The 18424-nt window shown below is 33.6% G+C and overlaps 1 non-coding gene and 1 pseudogene across 1 annotated transcript; both read left to right on the forward strand.

Moving 5' to 3' along the window:
- The first annotated feature begins 976 nt into the window (after positions 1 to 976).
- On the forward strand, positions 977 to 1052 carry TRNAD-AUC (transfer RNA aspartic acid (anticodon AUC)). The gene has a single exon. It is a non-coding gene; the product is annotated as a tRNA-Asp (tRNA).
- Positions 1053 to 6107: 5055 nt separating this feature from the next.
- LOC136404158 (small ribosomal subunit protein eS6-like) lies at positions 6108 to 6872 on the forward strand (annotated as a pseudogene).
- The last annotated feature ends 11552 nt before the right edge of the window (positions 6873 to 18424 follow it).

Raw genomic sequence — 18424 nt, forward strand, 5'->3', positions numbered from 1 at the left:
ATTTTAAAACTTCTGTGCATCGGAGGAAACATTCAACAGAATGAAAAGGCAAGTAGGCAACCCACAGAATGGAAGAAATATTTGAAATTGCTATATATCTAATAAGGGCTAATATATATTTAGAATATATAAATAACTCTTATAACTCACCAACAAAAACCAAATAACCCCATTTTAAAAAGGGCAAATAACTTAAATACACATATCTTCAGAGAAGGCATACAAATAGCTAACAAATTTATGAATACATGTTTAACACCATTAATCATTAGAGAAATGTAAATAAAAATCACAATGCTATATTACCTATACATGAAAGAAAGAAAGAAAGAAAAATAAATAAATAAATAAAAGACGATCCAGCAATCTCACTTTTGTGTATGTAGTCATAATCATTAAAAACAGAATCTTCAAGAGAATTTTGCACATGCATGAAGACTGTTAGCAAGTCCAGTTGCTAAATACATCTCAGGTTAAACCACTTCTCACCATCTTTACTCCTACCACCATGATCATGTCTCCATCATTTGTGGCATCTACCTCAGCCTCCACTCCACACAGCAGCCTGAGGGATTATTTTATTTTTGTTTTGGTGTAAAGATAGCTGTTAAGTAATCACTAAATATTTCTTGTCAGTAAGTAGCAGTCTTCCCTTAAATTTGAAGGTTTTATTTTTATTTAAATGTGTATCACATAAACCTAAAGGAAAATAACAAATAAGACGTTTTTGATGAATTTAGATGCTAAAATTATCAACAAAGTATTAGCAGACAAGATTCAGCAATAGATTAAAAAGATCAACACCATGATCAAGTAGGTTTTATTACAAGGATGCAAGGTTGATACAATATATAAAAATCAATAAAAGTGATACACTACAAAACAAAATGAAGCATAAAAATCACATAATATGACTAGATGCTGAAAAATTTAATAAAGCCAGCACCCATTTGTGATAAAAATTTAGCAAAGTGGGGCCCTGGCCGGTTGGCTCAGCGGTAGAGCATCGGCCTATCGTGTGGAGGACCCGGGTTCGATTCCCGGCCAGGGCACACAGGAGAAGAGCCCATTTGCTTCTCCACCCCTCCGCCACACCTTCCTCTCTGTCTCTCTCTTCCCCTCCCGCAGCCAGGGCTCCATTGGAGCAAGGATGGCCCGGGCGCTGGGGATGGCTCTGTGGCCACTGCCTCGGGCGCTAGAATGGCTCTGGTCGCAACATGGCGACACCCAGGATGGGCAGAGCATCACCCCCTGGTGGGCAGAGCGTGGCCCCATGGTGGGCATGCCGGATGGATCCCGGTCGGGCGCATGCGGGAGTCTGTCTGACTGTCTCTCCCTGTTTCCAGCTTCAGAAAAATACAAAAAAAAAAAAAAATTTAGCAAAGTGGGATTAGAGGGCACATACCTCAACATAGGAAAGGACTTCTGTGAAAAATCTACAATCAACATAATACTGTCAAAAAGTACAAGTTTTCCATTAAGATCAGGGATAAGACAGGGATGTTCACTGTCACCATTTTTATTCAACATAGTACTAAAAGTCTTAGCCTTGGCAATCAGAAAGGAAGAACAAATAAAATACATCCGTATTGGAAAGGAAGAAGTAAAACTGTCATTATTTGTATACAGAAAACCCTACAGATTCATACGAAATATCTATTAGAACTGACAAATAATTCAGTTAAGTAGTAGTATACAAAATAAATATCCATATATTAGTTTCATTTTTATATGCCAATAATAAACTATCAGAAAGGGAAAGTAAGAAAACAATCTCATTTACAATTTCATCAACAATAAAATACCTTTAAATAAAATTAACCAAATATATAAAGACCTGTAATTGGAAAATTATAAAACATTAAAAAAATTGAAGATGACACATACAAATGAAAGCATAAATTGTCCATACTACCCAAAGCAATCTACATATTCAACACAATTCCAATGGTATATTTCACAGAGCTAAAATAAGTATATCAAAACTTTACGTGGAACCAAACAAGACCCTGAATAACAATAACAATCGTCAAAAGTAAAACAAAGTTAGAAGAATCACGCTAATGAATACTACACTATACTACAAAGCCATAGTAATCAAAACAGCATGTTACTGGCATAAAAACAAAGATAACAATGTAACAAAATAGCGAGCCCAAGAATAAATTCACACATGCATGGTCAATTAATATTCAATAAAGGAGGGAAGAACATACAAGGGGCCAAGGTAGTCTATGCAATGAATGATGTTGGAAATTTGAACAGTTATGTGCAAAAAAATAAATAAATAAAATAAGACTACCTTTTTATACCATACACAAGAAAAAACTCAAAATAGATTACAAACTGTTAAAACTGAAAACATTATATATTTGAGAATAAAACATATATAGTAAAATCTCAGAAATCTTTCACAGAAATAGCAGTAAACTAATTTTTACTCCCTGTATAGTTTAAGAAACTCAAAACACTGATTCAAAATAACATATGTACTCCTCTGTTTATTGCAGAGCTATTTACAATAGCCAAGATTTGAAAGCAGCTCAAGTGCTCATCAGTAGATGGGTGGATAGAAAAGCTATGGTACATTTACAAAATGGAATACTACTTAGCCATAAAAAAGAAGAAAATCTTGTCTTTCACTAAAGCATGGAGGGACCTAGAGAGTATTGAGCCAGACAGTAAAAGACAAATACGACATGATTTCATTTATATGTGCAATCTAATGAATAAAATAAACAAACAAACAAAATAGAAACAGACTCATAGATATAGAAAATAGACTGATGTCTGTTAATGGGGAAGGGTTTTGGGGAGCTGGGTGAAAATGTTGAAAGGAAATAAACAAAACTCATAGACACACATAACAGTTATAAAAAGAAAAGGGGGTTGGGGGACCTAGAAGAGCATAAAGGAGTGATAAATAGTGATAGAAGACTTGAATTTGTATGTTGAATACACTATACAATATACAGATGAGGCCCTGGCCGGTTGGCTCAGCGGTAGAGTATCGGCCTGGCATGGAGGAGTCCCGGGTTCGATTCCCCGCCAGGGTACACAGGAGAAGCACCCATCTGCTTCTCCACCCTCCCCCTCTCCTTCCTCTCTGTCTCTCTCTTCCCCTCCCGCAGCCAAGGCTCCATTGGAGCAAAATATGCCCGGGCGCTGAGGATGGCTCTGTGGCCTCTGCCTCAGGCACTAGAATGGCTCTGGATGCAACACAGCGACGCCCCAGAGGGGCAGAGCATCGCCCCCTGGTGGGCATGCCGGGTGGATCTCAGTTGGGCGCTCGCAGGAGTCTGTCTGACCGCCTCCCCGTTTCCAGCTTCGGAAAAATGAAAACAAACAAACAACAACAACAAAAAAAAATATACAGATGATGTAGTATAGCAGTGTACTGACACCTACATAGGTTTATTAAACAATGTAATTGCAATAAATTTAATAAGAATGTAAAGAATTTTTAATATTACAATGTTTCTAGTTTATGATGGCACTTTTCTTCTCAAATGCCTTTTGGAAAAACAAAAGAAGATGATAAATTCGAAAGAGAAAATTAATTAACAGCACCATGAAATAAGCAGTGACAATTAGCACCAATGACAAATTCCTGGAAGTTAGAAAGCAAGTAAAGCAAGATGAGTAGAAAAAGAGGGAAGCAAGAGTGTTCCTGCCCTGGATGTATATCTGACAAACAGAATTTATATAGCTGCATCTTGTAGGGAGCCAAAAATACCAGGGGACTGTGAGATTAGAATGATACAAAAACAGGCATGGCTGTGGCATTACCAATCTGAGTTACTACTGTGATAAATGATTACACTCTCTCTGGTACTTACTCACCTATAATCTCTAGATGACTTTGCACACTTCAAAAGAAAATTGGTAGGGAAAAATAAATCCCAACACTAAACTATTATGGCCTTTGATAATGAGCGTTATATGTGAGGAATGTACTCCAAGAATGAAATTTAATAAAATTTCATGCAAAAAGGCAGACTTTTCAAATGATGTCCTATGTGCTGAAAGCATACTATAGAGAAGGCCACATGGCACAGTGTCTTTGGGAATCAAAAGGCCCTGGACTTGACTCTTAGCCTCTCTACTTTCTATGCGACATGGAGCACCTTAAATATTGATTTCATTAAAAATAGACTCTCCATTACTTGGTTATTTTGAGAGTAGTGATAGCATAGCATATAACCTGTTTAATGAAAAGGCAATTTTTCACTAGAGCACAGAGTATATAATCACAAAACTTAAGGAATTACTCAAAGTATATAAGCACTTAACTATAATCATGTAATAAGTCTTAACTATAAAGTTTTTAAATAAAGACTATTTACCAAAATGAAATAAATATAAAATGCCCACTGAATTTTCAGGGTAATAGAGGACATAAAAAAAATAAAAACAAATTGCTTATGGAAATAGCCATTTTGATAGAAAAATTAAGGAATAAAATTTAGGATTTTCAAACAATTTTTTTGAAGAGTCACAGAGAAATCTTGTTTTAAAAAAAAATTCATGTCATATTATTCAGATTTACTTTTAGTCACTGCATCATGAATGAAATCTGAGTATGCAAACTGAGACTCTACAATTTAAATTTCTGTTTTAGGCCCTGGCCTGTTAGCTCAGTCATTTAAGGGTGTTGTCCCAAAATGACAAGTTTGCGGGTTCAGTCCCACAGAGCACACGCTGGAAGCAGCCAATGAATGCACAGCTGAGTGGAACAACAAAATCAATGCTTTTTTTTTTGCTCTCTCCTCTCTCTCCCTTCTTCTCTCTGTCTCTCTAAAAATCAATCAATCAATAAATTTAAAAAATTAAGCCCTGGCCAGATAGCTCGGTTGGTTGGAGTGTCCTCCCGGAGTACAGAGGTTTATAGTTCGATTCCCTGGTCAGGGCATATAGCGGAACAACTTGATGGCTCTCTCTCTCTCTCTCTGCCTCTCTTCCTTTAAAATTTAATTAATTAATTAATTAATTTTAAAAACCTGTTTTGCTGAAAAGAATCATTAAGCATGCTAATAATAAATGAATATAAGCAAAACAAAAAACATTTCTTATCAAATGAAAAATTAGATAAGTGATAAAAATTAAAACTTAAAGAATATAAAGAAAATGACTAGATATATTTAAGTTTCCTAAATCATTAATAATTGTTTTTTGAAAATATATACAATTGGCACAATAATTTAAATTGCTTTTCATTAAAATCACCATCTGATATTGTGAAGTTATGTGACCGTCCACAAAAATTTGAGGAATAGATTGCATGGTGTACTAAGTAATGGCATCTAAGAAGAAAAAAAATTCTATAAATAATTACCATTTAAACATTGCATGAGCCTATCGAACAATGCTCAATTGATCATTCTTGCAATAACTTAATTTTATCAATAACTTAAGACCTGAGAAAATGTGATGTGCTTACATAAATTTATTTTTAGCAGTAGCAGGCAAAAAAATTTTAATTTTATGTTATTCTCTCTCATCCCAGTCATACATTATGATGGATTATTTGGCCCAGTGAGTGCATGCAGAAGGATATTTTCTTATCACCCTCTCTCTAATTCTGGATCAAGTCACCATCAATATTTCAGAACAGAAACAGAATACTCATTAATTGAAAATATGAGAAATAGATAAAAACAATGGCCTAGCCCCTTTTTATTTTTATTTTTTGGTTCAAGTACCTCTTTTATAAATAAGGCCCAGATAGTTTGCTGTTAAAATATTTGGCACACTCTCAACTATGTCCACATCCTTTTTAAGGTGATCATTTGTCTTTAAGCAAGTGAGTCATGTTGATAATTCAAAAATATATTTAATAGAATGATGCTTCTTATATGCATTGTGTAACAAATAACAAATTATTTTATCTTGTAAGACTAACCTACAAGACAACCATTTAAAAGTATTATCTTGACTTCTCTAATCATTTTTTCTAATACTCTCATTTACAGTTATAAGGATAATCACTGTACTGGAGTGAGCAAATGTAGGTTTACAGTTTTTTATATGGAAAAAAAAAAACCCAGATACTTTTTTTCACAGCATCTCAAAGGCAGTTAGCTGCTTAAGGATGAAGATGAACATCTTTCCCAGCCAGTGGCTGTCATAAACACATTAAAATGGACAATGAACACAAACTTCGTACCATTTATGAGAAGCATATGACCTCACAAGTTGCTGCTGACACTCAAGGTAAAAAAAATAAAATAAAAGGGTTATGTGGTTTGGATCAGTAGTGGGAATGACAAACAAGGTTTTACCATGAAGCAGGGTGTCTTGACCTATTGCTGTGTCTGCCTGCTGCTGAGTAAGGGGCACTCCTGTTATAGTCCAAGTAGGAGTGGAGAGAGAAGGCACAGATCTATTCGGGGTTGCACTGTAAATGCCAGTCTCAGTGTTCTCAACTTGGTCAATGGGGAAGTATCCTGGTCTCATGGATACTACTGTGCCCCTTGCCTGGGACTCAAAAGAGCTAGTTGAATCTGCAAATTTTTCAGTCTTTCTAAAGATGGCATTTACCAGTATGTTGTGAGAAAGCCCCTACACAAAGAAGGTAGAAAACATAGCGCCAAAAAACCCAAATTCAGCATCTTGTTACTACTCCATGTGTCCTGATACACAAACGTGGGTATATTGCTCTGAAGAATCAAGTACTAAGAAAAATAAGAAAGGAGCTGTAAATATGCTAAACTGTTGGCTAAGAGAATAAAGTAGGGCAAATAAATAAATAAATAAATAAATAAACAAACAAAAAAGAAAAAGAAAAAACCCATCAGGAACGGATTGCCAAGAGACATAGGCTGTCCTCTATGAGAGCTTCTACTTCTAAGTCTGAGTCTAGTCAAAAATGAGATTGTCTAATCATAACAAACAAATAAGAACAAACATAAAAAATACAATTAATAATACAATAATAAATAAAACAACTCAACTGTAAACCAACTTTTTCCCATCCCTGTATTTTTTAATTGATTTTTAGAGGAGAGGAAGAAAGAAAGAGATCAATTTGTTGTTCTGCTTTTTTGTGCCATCATTGGTTGATTCGTGTATGTATCCTGACTGAGGATCAAATCTGCAAAGTCAACATGTCAGGGAGACGCTCTAAGCAACTGAGCTACCAGGCCAGGGTTTACCCCTGTATTTTGTATACTGCTTTTGTTTATTTAATGTCAAAACAAGTTTTTAAGATTTTGTTTTTGCTTAATTTCTAGTATGTATTTTTTATATCTATTAGAGGTCAAAACTCACTTATTATTTTAATTCTGTTTAGTTTTGATATATGTATCTGAATTATAAAGAGAGATTTTTTAAAAGCTTGCAAACCAATCTTATAAATTATCTTGTATATTCTCAGCTACCCTCCTGAAAGTCCTAAGTTATTGGACAATTATTTTTAAATCTTGATATTTCTCATTCTTATGAGGGTGAATGGTAAAAGAAAACATCTTACAGATGATGGTACTTGATATTAAAATTACTTTTTTAAAAATATTTTGAAAAAGAAATTATTCATTTGAAAATTAAGAATATGAACTACTGTGAAAGTTTTTTATATATGTTTTTAATTAATAATTATTCTTATTTTTATGCATTTCTAAATTGTTAAGGGTTATTACAAAAGCATTTCTCTATTAGTCACATCTTTCCCCTGTAGTTCTGAAAAGATGCTACAGATACACAACTAAGGGACAGCTTTGATAACAGAAGGTTGAACAGATGGCCATTTTCAGTTTTATTTTTCCAGAAAATTAAAGAGCTTTATTTGTTGCTAACATGTAAAGTTGACTCAAGAAGATGCTTACCATGACAGACAAAAAAAAGAAAATAAATATTAGCTACTCAAGAAGCTTTGGGTTTTGTGACAAAAGTTTTCTTTCTTTGCTTGAATCAAGAGCAAAAAGAAACCAACTTTATATAAATTTTCAGAAATCTGTCTTGGACTTAGAAGAGAGTTTTTTTTCACTATAGCACTGAAAGAAAAGCATACACAAGAATAGAAAAATAAAGATATTTGGAAAAGGGAAGACAAAAAATGATGTAGTCTGGGATTAAGAAATATTAGTTTTAATTTCTTTTTTCAATGTGTAGTGATTTATGAAAAAATACATTTTCCAGAAGAATATATAATTTATATTTGCTCTAATTAAGGTTTTCTATGATGGGAAAGTAAGCATTATGAATGCAGTCTTTTGAAGCTCATTCAGCTGCATAAGATCGGCACTTGGGCCTGGAACACTTTTTTTAGGAAGAGATAAAGAGCTGTCACTGCTTATATCACTTTTGTAGGAATATCTTTCTCTATTTCAGGCTCAATAAATGATTTTGACTCTGCTTGAAGCATGTGCATCATATGGCACATGTGTTATATGTGTCCTGGAGCAAGGGGCAGGGTCATTCTGCTTCAGCACAAGAAGGATGTGCAAAGATAAACTGCCCTGTGTGTGTGGCCTGCAGGTGAGACACTCTGACCAGGGTTAATTGACACCTACTACTAATTTTTTTTTTTTTTTTTTTTTTTTTTTGCTGCTCTGCCTCTTTCTTACATGAGCAAAACATTGACTACTTTGCATTTTCCTTGGTGACTTCTATATTAAGATGGAATGGGTAGAAGTGTTTAATCTTCCTATGGGATTGGTAACCAATGCACGATACTCTGCTCAACATGTACACTTTAACTTTACTGTTTTTCTCTTTTTTAAGTATGTTTAACCAGTATTTTTTTTAAATCAGAATTTAACATGCATATATTTTATTCCCAAAGAATGTTGTAGAGTTTCATTTCATTTCTTTGCTTATGATAAATAAAATGTAATAAAATAGAAGCATGATATTTGGGGTGAGAACTTGCCTATAAACAAACTGCATAAAGGAGACTGAGTTTAGAAGCATATAACAGGGTGACTATAAATGATATTCTGAGTCAGACATAATTCAGTGGCAGGGTGAGAACAATACTATTACGTAGAAGGAAGGAATCAGGTTATTAAGACCCAGGCAACAATGAGAAAGAACTGCAAAGCTACGTTAGGCTCTGTATTTGTGCAATGACCAGGGTAAGAGGCATTGTGGTATGGTGTCTAATAACCATGGTTTCTTGATTTGGGTTAAAGTCCAAATCCTGACTCTCCTCAATGGTTATAAGGGTTTGAGTCAGCAGTTAACTTAATAGTATCTACCCTGTGAGATTTTTCTAGAATTAAAGAGCAAAAAAGTCACCTAAGTTATTTGCCTGCTATTCTGGCAACCAAATGAGAGCTCAGTACATACAAGTAGTTATCATAATGTTATTTTCATCAATAATATTATCCAATTTAAAAAATTGAACAGTATTGCATCCAAAATATAAGCAGGGAGAAAAAAGGCTAGGAGAGATTAGGTGAGTTGAAGAAAATTATTATTCCCTTATTGTGTGTTATTCTAAATAAGTGGAAAACATTTAATGGAATTGGTCTATTTTTTAACAGCTATATTGAATGGAGGCCTAATTTTGTTGTTGAATTAACACAAACACAGGGGAAAATTCACAGTATGGGTTGAGATTTTTAGCAGTCAGTTTAAAGGCATATTAAATTTCCAAGTAAGAGTAGTCAGTATTATTCTTACTACATGATGGGAGGTGCCAAATATCTCTCAGTTTACACCTGCATACATAGGGGTGGTCCTATGTTTCTTCCTAACACTGGAGCAGGAACACTGAAAGTTAAATTTTCCAGATTCCATGTCCTGTATTCTTTCAGTAGGAATTACTTGTTGTAGGATGAAGGGCAAGAAGCTATAAAAGCCATTATCAGAACAAAAAGTGCTATACTTACAGGGCAGTACAAGTCACAATGGCAAGCACAGAGGCCAGCAACTACTGCCAGCCTGAGTGTAATAACAGCTCTAGCAGTGTCTACTTGTTGAGTATATCTTTCCCTTTTTTCCCCTAGAACTTTAATCAAAATTCCTCCAAGGATACAATAGATTTACAATTTTAATTTTCCTTTCCTCAAATGGCTTGTTTTTCTTTTAAGAAACTGTTTATTAGTCATCACATTTACAGATTATGACCATTATCAGTAACAGATATATAATACAAGAACTTTGGCTAGAATCTGACATTTAAATAAGAACTTAGTAATTGTTACTTGAATGAATGAATTGCTGCCATTCATTATCAGCTGGTTTATCTAATATAATTGCTATAAATTGGCAATAATAAATTCTTATGGTAGTAGTAAACTTACATTATAGTGTACATACCAATATAAGTCAGAATCATGCTAAAATCATTTCAAGGTTCATTGCAAGTTAAAATTTCTAAGTTGCAATAATAAATAATTCATTTGGTCTTTTAATTGTTAAAATATAAGGGAACCAGGATTGCTAAATATAAAACTATGTGATTTGAGTAAATCTTATTAGTCATAAGGGGCACTCTTTATCCAACAGAAATATTATTAAAGCTGATAGAAAAAAAGTTTGTTAGGTATTTTGTAAAATGTATTCAGATACTTTACATATTTCAAAATAACTGTCACATTTTATATTATTAAATATTATCATTTTTCATAGAATAAACAAGAAGGAATTTTAATCAACTGAACATGCATAAACTATTCATTTATTTCATATTAAAAATATATTTATGTATACACATATATGTATATATTTGTCATACCTAGGAATGCACAGAAAAAGAATGCTTTATTGCACCAGCTTTGTCTAGTTCCAAGATTTATTTTTTGTTGAATTTATTGGGATGATATTGGTTCACAAACCATACAGGTTTCAAGTGCACAACTCAACAAAATATCTGCACACTGCATTGTGTGCCCATTGCCCAAGGACCCTTATCCTCTTCATTCATCCTCCCTTTGCCCATCTATACCTTCCCTCATCCCCTTTCCTTCTTACTATCACAACACTGTTGTCTATGTCTATATATTGTACAGTATACAAAAATCCTTCACCTTCTTCCATCTAGCCCTCAACCTCCCTTTCCTCTGACAGCTCTCAATCTGTTTCATGTCTTTATGCTTCTGTTTTTATTTAGTTTATTACTTTTTTTTTGTTCATTCGATTCCACATTTAAGCAAAATAAAATAGTATTTGCCTTTTTCTGAGGGGCTTATTTCACTTAGCATAATACTCTCCAGGTTTGTCCATGCTGTCGCAAAAGTAAAGATTTTCTTCTTTTTATGGTTGAGTAGTATACCATTGTATAAATGTATCACTCTAGTTCTATAATTAAAAAAAAAACGCTGGAGAAGCTTTTTATTTACCTATTTAAGACAGTAGAGAGCCTATTGGTCAAGATGCAGCATAAGAAAATGCAATACTCACATCTTCATACAACCAGTCAGAATTACAGCTAAACTACAGAATAACCAACATTCAGAACTGCTTAAAGCCTAGTTGAGTCCTATAACTAGAGATATAAAAAAGAAACCACAGCAAGAATGGTAGAATGGCCGAGACACTGTATGGGTCTCAACATACTTTGAGAAACTAAAATATCTAGCTTAGGGTCAAAGGTCAGAGGGGCTGCTTTTTCCCAAACAAAAGTAATAGCTAGGACTATGGTTTCTTTGCTGAGCACTCTCCATACCAAGCCAGCAGGTAGGCACGGTATCTGAGTCTTTATCCACCTGGCTAACACTAACTGCTCTGGTGATAAGACTACCTTAGTCAATTCATGGGCTCACACAAGTTGTTTTGCATAGTGTTTTCATACAAATGGCCTGTCTTGTCCCTTGCTGTGAATTTTTCTAAAATCTTTCAAAGGTTCACAACACCAAACAAGCAGCATCTTGCCTCTTGCTAAGTGGTTCTAGGCCTGGCATAGCAGCAGCCTACTTTTTTTAAATTTTTTTTTTGTATTTTTCTGAAGCTGGAAACGGGGAGAGACAGTCAGACAGACTCCCACATGCGCCCGGCCGGGATCCGCCCCGCACGCCCTGTGGGCGACGCTCCGCCCACCAGGGGGCGATGCTCTGCCCCTGGGGGGGGGTCACTCTGCCGCGACCAGAGCCACTCTAGCGCCTGGGGCAGAGGCCAAGGAGCCATCCCCAGCGCCCGGGCCATCTTTGCTCCAATGGAGCCTTGGCTGCGGGAGGGGGAAGAGAGAGACAGAGAGGAAGGAGGGGGGGTGGAGAAGCAAATGGGCGCTTCTCCTATGTGCCCTGGCTGGGAATCGAACCCGGGTCTCCCGCACGCCAGGCCGACGTTCTACCGCTGAGCCAACCGGCCAGGGCCGCAGCAGCCTACTTTGCTTCACAACTTGACCCTCCCAGATACCTCCAGGCCCAGTAAAAGTACAGATTGCTTAGTACCTCATGCCAGGTGATCCTGAGCAGAGCACTTGCACTGGTTGAACTTGGCCTAAATCTCCTGAGATTCCCTAGACCCAGCACACCCAGTTGACAGTTTCAGACCACACTGGAGTACTATCCAATCACCTCCTCAAATAACATACTCAATGGGTGAACTCATTGGACACTAGAATCCAACCAAAACAAGTTCTGCTCTATGGAGCCAGCCGCTGCACAGAAGATCCTTCTCTGTGGTCATGGAAAGTTCTTGAAACCCATCAACCTGCCAGTATATTCTTCCCATTGACAGTCCAACTGCAGTCAAGGCTCAACTATGAAAGGAGGGTGCATACAGCCCACGCAGGAGGCCACAGCTGAAGCCCCTAGATTAGATGACGATGGAGGCTTCACCACAAGGTTTTATAGAACTCTTACTTCAATGGAACATTCTACTAAACTTGAAGATATAGCAGTTCTACCTAATACATAGGAACAAACACAAGGAGGCAGCCAAAATGAAGATACAAAGAAACGTCCCAAATAAGAGAACAGAACAAAGCTCCAGAAAAATAAATAAACAAAATGAATACAAGCAAGCTACCAGATACAGAGTTTAAAACACTAGATATAAGGATGGTTAATAAAGTTAGGGGGAAAAAACTTCAGCAGAGAAATAAAAAACATAAAAATGGAGAAAGAAAACATAAGAAAGAACAAGTCATAAATGAAAAATAAAATAACTTCTGTGAAGAATACAAGAAATAATAGAGTAGAAGAAACAGAGGCTTAAATCAGTGATTCAAAAGGAAAGGGAAGAGAGCACGGAATTAAAAACTTATTAAAAGAATAATGACAAAAATTTCTCTACTGTGTAAAGGAAGTAGACATACAAGTCCAGGAAGTGCAGAATGTCAAGCAAGATGAACCCAAAAAGGCCCGCACCAAGAAACACCATAATGACAAAGGTTAAAAACAAAGAGAGAAGCTTAAAAACAGCATGAGAAAATCAGTTAGTTACCTATAAGGGAGCTATTATAAGACTTTTTGCTGATTTCTCAACAGAAACTTTACACACCAGAAGGATTGACATGAAATGTTCAAAGTGATGAAAAGCAAGGACTTCCAAACTAAATCACTCTACTCAACAAAGTTATCATTTAGAACCAAAGGTCAGCTAAAGAGCTTCCCAGATAAGAAAAAAGGTAAAGGTAAAGGGATCTATCACCACCAAACCAGTGTAACAAGAATTGTTAAAGGTTATTCCTTAAGAAGAAGAAAATAAAAAAAAATATGTATAATAAAATGGCAATCAATACAAATCTGGCAACAATCACCTTAAATGCAAATAAATTAGATGCTCCAATCTAAAGATATATAGTGGCTGAATGGATAACAAAACAAGACTCTTACATATGCTGTCCATAAGACTCACTTCCGATTGAAAGACACATGTAGAATGAAAGTAAAGAAATAGAAAAAGCTATTTCATGAATATGAACACAAAAAAACCCCAAAAAGCTAGAGTAATGATACTTATATCAAACAAAATAGACTAAAACAAAGGCTTTAAAAGAAACAACAAAGGACCCAACAATTCTATCTCTGGGTGTTTACTTAAGAAACTCAAAACATGAATCAAAAAGGCACATACATTCATTTGTTCTTTGCAGCATTATTTACTATAGCCAAGATATAGAACCAATCTAAGTATCCATCAATAGATGGATGGATAAAGAAGAGCTGCATATATACAATGTATTGTGATTCAGTCATAAAAAATAGAAATAAATCTTGCCATCTACAACAACATGGATGGACCTAGAAGATATTGTAATGAGTGAAATAAGTTAGACAGAGAAACACAAACACTATACCATTTCACTTACATATGGAATCTAAGTAAGTAAGAAATAAGTAAGTAAGTAAGTATGGAAGTAAATAAATAAAATAAATATTTACGGATTGGTCATGGTACATCAACAAGGTAGGTTTTAGAATGAAAGACAGGAAATATTTCTTAACACCATTTCTTTTCCATTATATATTGAGAAGTACTTAGTTCAAAGCTATTTAATATAAAACACAATCTAAACAGAAAAAGTATGATGTAATAAGGTGCATAAAGTATGGTAAAATGTAATTAAAAATTACATTTAAGTAAAAAGTGTAATTAAAAATAAATACACACATCGCTTATCTGCCTTTTGGCTAAGATCAAGTGTAGTAAAAATAAATACATATAATGTAAAGGTTATACATAGAACTATATCATCTATATATTGTATAATAATGACAACTGATATGTAAAAAAAATTACTCCAAATTCAGAATAGTTATTGAATTTTATGTTTCTATGAAGGAGAAGGAAAGAAGAAGTATCATGAAGTAGATTGCTACTATATTGGTAATAGTTCTTAAATTTGGTGGCGGGTACATGAAGGCTTATTACAATTTCCTGTGCATTTTTTTATAGTTTAAAATAATTAATTTTTCTTAAAAAGAAAAAAAATTTTTTTTAACTCTCACAAAATTTTGTTTAAATTTTATGAAATCATTCATATGTTCAGCACATTATAAATAACATTTATTGGTGGTGATACATAGTTTGTATTTGGCTATTTAAGATAATAATAGAAATTTTCTGGAAACTTTCATTATTGTTTTATATTTTCAAAATACCAGAATATGAGTATTAAATCATAAAGTTCTTAGTTTATTTGATCAATGATTAGACTTCAGTGATTTGTGCACCATTATAAATTGTATTCATATAACTGTATCTTCATACTAACATTACTTAACAGAAAATACTCAAAGTAATACAAAATATTCCTGGACTCAGTTTGGGTAGATATAATGCTAATTTTTTTAAATATAGAAATTTGAAATATAATCCCTGTCTATATAAAACATAATAACAGAAAATTCTATATTTCACAAAGCATGTAATAGCAGAAAATTGTGTATTTCTTTATGTTATGTAGTACATAATGGTTAAAGTTGGTTACATTACTTCTACTTTCTCATCACCACATTTATTTAGTAAATAAGCTAATAAATAGGAGTGCAGTTGTTTATTTGGTTTGATAATATAGGCTTTGTCCACTTAATGTATAAGGCTCTATCCCAGATAGAACTTATAGTAAAAAGCTTCCTCTTAACAGAAGAATCCATAAATAACATACAATAGGCAATTGCATTCCAACTGATTATCACAGTTTGATTCAGTGGCTATATTTGATTTTAATGGTTTAGCTGCCAGATGTGCTCAAAACAGCATAACGTACTCTGCTTCACTGAATGCTGAAGATGTTTTAATTCTTGAAATGTAATAGAGTAGTTTTTAAAAGGCAAAACAGAATAGAATAGTAGTCATTCAGTAAATTGAAAATATTTTGCAAGCAGGGATATCATGGCCTTATATTGCCTACACTTAGCATACCTCGTTTCACATTCTAGTTAAATAGATATAAAAAAATAAAAGCATAAATTTTAACTTAAGTAAATAATTCAATTTAACATCTTTGTTTAACTTTTATTATTAAGACTATATCCTTGAGATACCTAATGTTTGTATTTTTTATTTGTTAAGAATATTATAAATAATTTATTGTACTTTAACTTAATTTGATCTAATTGCATGAATGATAGGTCTTACTGCTTGCATTTAATTTCAAGGAATTGGACTGATTTACCAAGCTATATTTTAGAGAAAAAAACCATAATAATGTTTTTTAAATCAAGATTGCATGATTATTGTTTTTCAATTATAATATAGTTAAATTTTTCAATTATCTCAATATATTAATTAACCAAAAATCTGAAAGTTAAAGGTACATTTTTTTTCTTTCTTTTTAAAATTAATTAATTTATTTTTTATTTTGAAATGAAATTTAATGGATGACATTGATCAACAACAGTACATAGGGTTTCGGTGAACATCTTTATGCTGACTGTACTGTGTCCCCACCATCCAAAGTCAAATCACTTTCCATTTCCATATATTTTTCTCTCTTTTCTTCCCTCCCTACACCACTTCTCCCAGGTAACTGTTCACTTTTATCTATGTCCATGAGTCTCAGTTTATTTAAACTCATATTGCATATGTTATGAAATAAGAAAACATTTATTTATTGACACACCTATATTTAAATACATGTATTGAATAGACAAAATATGATGTTACTACAAGTGGTATCAATGTTATGCTTGTAAAATAAATCTTATTTCTCTGAAGACCATCTAGTAGAAAATATTATATATCATATATGTTATAAATAACATAAAAATCTATTTCCAATGGAACCTAGTCACCAGGATCTCTAAAATATATATAGAATAATATGTACAAATGTTGGAAAACAATGTGTAAATTCCTATTATTATTAAGAGATGTTTCAAATAAATTGGATAGGCAAGAGGTAATGAGGTGAATTGTTTGCAAAATGGTCCTATGTATGCTGCTTTGCAATGTGATTTGTCTGCTCTTCTCATCAATGGTAAAGATTATTTCCTCACCTCTGTATTCTGGATTGGCCTTGTGACGTATCATGTCATTGAAATGTGGAAGACGTGAGGTTTTGTAAGTTTAAAGCCTGAGCATCAAGAAGCTCTTGAGTTTCCTATTCTCTTGGGATACAATTCTTATGTGCCCATTTAAAGAAATACAGTCTAACCTACTGAAGGATTTTAGGTTAATGGAGAACTGAGGTTGGCAAGCCAACAGACAATGACACTTCCAAACATGTGAGACCATCTTAGATTATCAAGATCAAGTCTCATGAAACCATTTGGATGAATGGTTATGAGTGATTTCAGGGAAGAATACATTCAGAGAAGCAGAGGTAGTACCCAGATAAACCAAGTTTTAATTGCCAACTCACTAAATGACCAACAATTTGTTTTAAATCAGTAAGTATGAGTTCAATTTGTTATATAGCGGTAGGTAATTAATACAGAGGGTTTCCTGAGAATGAAATTCTTCTAAATTTAGCAATAGTGACAAAGTAGTGTGGAAAGTTCCTAAGGACAGAGGGAAGAACAGAGCTCTCATAGATGCTGTGGGTTATATGTTGGAAACTGCAAGTATTTTATTAATTCTGGAGCAAGGTCAGGTTTATGAAGAGGTGTGGACCAAGAGTTTGACAGAGACTTTATATGATTTGCAACATTTAGAATTTTATAGAGGAGTAAATAAGCATAATTAAAATATATTAAAGCATGGATGTAACCTTATTTTACTCTTTAATTGATCACTCCAGGAACTAAGCTTGCATATGTAATAAAAAAAATATTGGCCAGTGAGCCAACTTGTTGACAGATTTAGCAAGGGATGATAGAGGACTAAAATAAAGTTGAATAATAAGTTGTTGAAAAAGAAGAGAACTTTAAAATTTAACTAAGGATTAGTTCAGTTAGTATTAAAGACATTTCATATGTGAGATATTATTACAAATATGAACTGCATAAAATTGAACAATATTTGTATTTAAAAAGAAAAGTTTAAAAAAACAGTGACCATATCACATATCTTATAGAAAATACAGTAATAAATTAAAATAAGATCATCAAAAGCATACAATAAATTTAATTTGCTAGTATTTGAAATACAGATAACTGAGTAAAAGGAAATATAATATTATATCAAACTAATAATCTGTAAATTATAATTTGTAGACTCAGTTTGTAGACATTGTCTTTTCAGGAAAACAATACATGGCATAGAGAAAAAAACTCAAAATCACTAGGAGGAACAGCAAGTAGATATTGAATTTTTTTCTATTAAACAGAGCTCTGTGCAATTTTTATTTATAAAGAACTGGAATAGGAACGTACAATGTGATCATCTTTCTCCATAAACAAATGTAATATAAAGAATGCCAAGATCCATTGGAAAGGATTGAGAATTACACTGCATTATAGATAAATGAAAAAATCTGGACTCTATGGTGTTTGTCATATATATTTGTAATATCTAACATTGAATCTGTGTTATCACTACCTGAATTGGGAAAAAATTGTTTACTTTTCGATACTTTCCAGTACATATTCTAAAATGCATTGCCCTTTCTATTTCCTTGCATTCACTTAAGTAAAATCAAGGAATAAAA

Source organism: Saccopteryx leptura, chromosome 4 (assembly GCF_036850995.1).
Source record: "Saccopteryx leptura isolate mSacLep1 chromosome 4, mSacLep1_pri_phased_curated, whole genome shotgun sequence".
In the NCBI taxonomy this organism is placed as follows: Eukaryota; Metazoa; Chordata; class Mammalia; order Chiroptera; family Emballonuridae; genus Saccopteryx; species Saccopteryx leptura.